The sequence below is a fragment of the Globicephala melas genome, chromosome 3, assembly GCF_963455315.2.
Source record: "Globicephala melas chromosome 3, mGloMel1.2, whole genome shotgun sequence".
NCBI classification, from domain to species: Eukaryota; Metazoa; Chordata; class Mammalia; order Artiodactyla; family Delphinidae; genus Globicephala; species Globicephala melas.
The window spans coordinates 157,830,927-157,834,989 of NC_083316.1; the positions used below are offsets into that span (position 1 = coordinate 157,830,927).

The window sequence follows — 4,063 nt, forward strand, 5'->3', positions numbered from 1 at the left end:
ATGCTGCAGCTGAGGCTGTCCTGGCTGGGACTCGGGTCCTTGGCAGCCTCCCCATGGTTACTCCTGCTGCTGTTCGGGGCCTCCAGGCTCCTGGCCTGCAACCTGGCCTTGACCTACACCTGTTACAGCAATTCTCGCCGCCTCCAATGTTTCCCGCAGCCCCCAAAACGGAACTGGTTTTGGGGTCACCGGGGCCTGGTGAGTGTGGATAGCAGGACGGTCTGGGGGATCAGGGTGGATGGATTTCCTGAGGGTTCAGGAATGGGGCTCAGGGATCTGGGGGTCTGGGATTGGGCTGGGGTCTAGGGTGGTAGAGAAGTGAGGGAGACCTCTTGCCTCACTCCCCCACTGGGTCCAATCCTGTCCTCTCTGTTCACTCTATGCCCAATGCTTTTCTTGTTCTTACCTTTCCTCACCCCAAGCCTGTTTGGGGTCATGTTCCCCCCTGTCTCCCCCACATTAGTGCACATCTGAGGGGATCTCTGGGTGGGCTGCAGAGAGCTGGGTCCCCTGGTGGCCTCACAGTCCCCGCTGCTCATCTTGAGGCCTCCTCAGGGCCACTCTCTGAGGTCTGTTCCCTGCCTGGCACATCTCTGTTGGCCTCAGGCCAGTGTCTGCTCCTCTGTGGGCTTCTGCTTGCCCACAAGAATTAACTAAGACCTCCACCCCATCTTCCCCGCATGGGGGCACAGCTGGGTTGGAGGAGACGTGTGGGCAGTCTCTCCTCCTCCCCTTCCTCAGGCACCTTCCTTTTTTTATCTTGCCTTCCACGCCCAAGACATATCAGTGAGCCCCACTGCCCAATTTGGATAAAGGTGAACCACTCCCCCTTTCAGAAGGAATCACTCTGCCCTAATGGCCAAAATTCCTGGGTGGAGGCTTCTGGGCCACTTTCTTAACCTCATCCCCGGAGGCCCTTCCTCTGTGCTGCACCAGCCTCCTTTTTGCCACAATCCACAATCACACTTAAGATTTTGTCATCACCCATAAAGGCACCACCTCCAAAGCCATTGATCTGAGGGCTACATTCTCTGACCACAACCCCTCTTCCTTCCATCTTCTTTTTTTCCCTCCTCTCCTGTCCTAGACCCTGCCAGGATGTCCAGTCCCCTCTACACCCCAGTTTAATGGCTTCCTTTCCATCCTACTTCCTTGGATACATCTAGCTTAGTTTCTCATCCTTTGCACATGGGCTGAAGTCTCTTGCCACTTGGGCTTTCCTTCATGGCTCTTTGGAAAAGCTTTGCCTTGTGTGAGCTCAACCCTTCATGTCCTCTGATCTCTTATCCACGGTGATACGAGAGAAGGTCGCAAAACAGGTCAGAGGGGTGACATGTACATCCCCACCTGCCTATTTCCAACGGACTTCATTCTGCACAAAACCTCTGGTCTGCTTGAGCTGCTGTCTCCTTGTGCACAGAGATGCTTTTGCTCATTGCCTCCCTTTCTCTGCTTGCTCTACCTGCTCCAGTCTGGTCCCCACCTCCATCATGCTCCTGCATGATGGCTGTGACTTCTAGGTCTCCAAATCCCATGGACTCCGTTGGGCCCCATCTCATCCACCTCCCAGCAGCTCTCTGAGCTTGTGGACCACCCTTTCCTCCTGGAACCTCCTTTTCCTCTCGGCTGCTCCTTTGCTCCACCTTTGCATGTGGGGAAAGCCCCAGCATCCTAACCCCTTCTCCTTCTTCTCTCTATCCTGAGGCCATCTCCTTACCCAGAGCTCCAACTCCTAAGTGGACCATCAGTTCCCTCCATAAGTGAATTCCAAGTTCACTTCTCTCCTGAGCCCAAGGTTATGCATCCAGCTCCTTCCTCCTCTCCTCATGTGGGGGGTCTTATAAACACTTCATTCCTTGGTCAGAATCTGAACTCATGTCTCCCTCCCCAACCCTGCCCCTGCCCTCAGTCTAGTCCATCCTTCCAGTTGCCCACATCCCATACTTTGTGGCCCCTGAGCCTGCCTGTTCCTCTCACCCATGCATCTGGTCCTAATGTGCTGCCCCCCAAATCTCTCCTCAATGTCACCTCTCTGCATCTTCTGTCACCCATGGCCCCATCCACCATCATCTTTCTCCAGGAAGCCCCTCCCAGCCTACTCTCTGGTCTCTTCATTGCCACTGTTGTACCCTCTCATCCACTCTCTCTTTAGCCCTGGAGAGCTTTTTCTGAAATTCAGTTTAGATCATGCCACTTTTTGGCTGAAAACTGTTCACTGACTCCCTATTGCTCTGAAGATAAAGACTAAATGTTTTCTGGCTCATCCCGGCTGTCCTCCTCAGCCTTGTGCACGTCATGGTCACTCTGACCTTCTGCTCTATCTCCTCAATGAACCAAGCCCTTCCCACCGCAGGGCTTTTGCTTGTGGAAGCACTTTCCTTCCTGTGGTTACCCAGTGGATTCCTCCTTATCCATTTTCGACTCAAGTATAATTACCTTCTCTAAGCCTCCCTTGACCCCCACCGCCCCCAGAACCTGACCTATGGCTTAGCCCTGCTCATGCTTAAATAGATAATTGTTCAATTATTTGTTTATTATCCATCTCTCCCACTAGATGGCAGTTCTGGGGACAGACACGATATCTACAGTGGCCCAGCCCAGGGGCTGACATACAGAAGGCATTTAGCAAATGTTTGATAATGTTGTGGTGGAGGCCTGGGTAACTTGCCGTCACTTCCCTTGGTTATCCAAGGCCAAAGGCAGGAGCGTCCAGCTCCTCTCCTCTCCTCCCTCAGACCAGCTCGTCACAGAACGGTATGTCCCAAGCTCATCGTAAAGTTTGCCTGAGATTATGGGTCTTGGGATGTTCTCAGAGAGCCCTGGAGGCAGCGGGAACGTTACAAAGTTACCACAGTTCTGATTCTCCCTCCAAGGGCTTGACGGCAGAGGCTGGTCTCAATGGCTCTTCTCTCCTACAGTCTCTCTTCCTGTGTGACCTTGGCTGAGTCCCTCTCCCTCTTTGGACTGATCTCATCAAGTGCCTCAGGGTCCTCAGGGAGGAGGGAGCAGGGTACAAAGGTGAAAAAGACTTATGTTCACCTACCTGGAACACCCGGGGGCTTGGATGGCGTGTCCTGAAGGACGGGAAAGGATGCCTCACCAGAAACCAACCCTCCCTTCTTCCCCTTTTGGGGGATATGGCCTCAGTTTCATTTGTAATTGACATGACTTATGGGAGTGTCCACGGGTTCAGGAGAGATAGATAGCTCGGATGTAGTACTATGAGAAATGTCTAGACAGGATGTACTAGATAGATAGATAGATGATAGATAGATAGATAGGTAGCTAGGATATAGTACTATGAGAAATGGATAGATAGACAGGATGTACTAGATAGATAGATAGATAGATAGGATATAGTACTATGAGAAATGGATAGATAGATAGATAGATAGGATATAGTACTATGAGAAATGGATAGATAGACAGGATGTACTAGATAGATAGATGATAGATAGATAGATAGATAGATAGGTAGACAGGTTGCACTATGCACAGAGCCTCGCCAACAGAAGGGGCTCATAGGTGAGAAGGACTGTCCTGATTGATGGGCAGAGTTCACGTGTGTCCCTTGGGGTCTGCCAGGGCTGGAAGGTCCCAGGACCGTAGACCCTTTACCATGTAGAGAACCGAAGGCTATGCGGATGGGCCAGAACATGAAAGGATGTGGGACCAAAACCCAGGAACAAGTCCTGAGGCTACCTGGCTACCCACAAACCTTTTCCATGGGGATCTCCTCCTGTGGCCACCCCTGGGGCTGGAACCACTCCATTTTCTCGAGCTAAAGTCATCCTCCCTGTGGGCAGAGAGCGTGTCTTCTCCCTGTGCCCTGGGATACATCATTGGGACTTGAAGAGGCTCCAGGACCCTCCCCCAGAGTGAAGGAGCGAGAGCAAGGGGAGATTCCCTCCATCTGTGCAGAATCCCACACACTGTCCACTGCAGAGGGTCCTTCTGGAGAGTGATGGCCCTTGCCTTGCCTGCAGGTCCCCCCAATGGAGCAGGGCTTGAGGGACTTAACTCAGCTGGTGGCCACCTGCCCCCAGGGACTTATGATCTGACT

At 52.5% G+C, this 4,063-nt stretch overlaps 1 pseudogene; it reads left to right on the forward strand.

Moving 5' to 3' along the window:
* The window catches only part of LOC115865448 (cytochrome P450 4F11-like), an 8,971-nt pseudogene continuing 4,908 nt past the window's right edge, over nucleotides 1–4,063 (forward strand).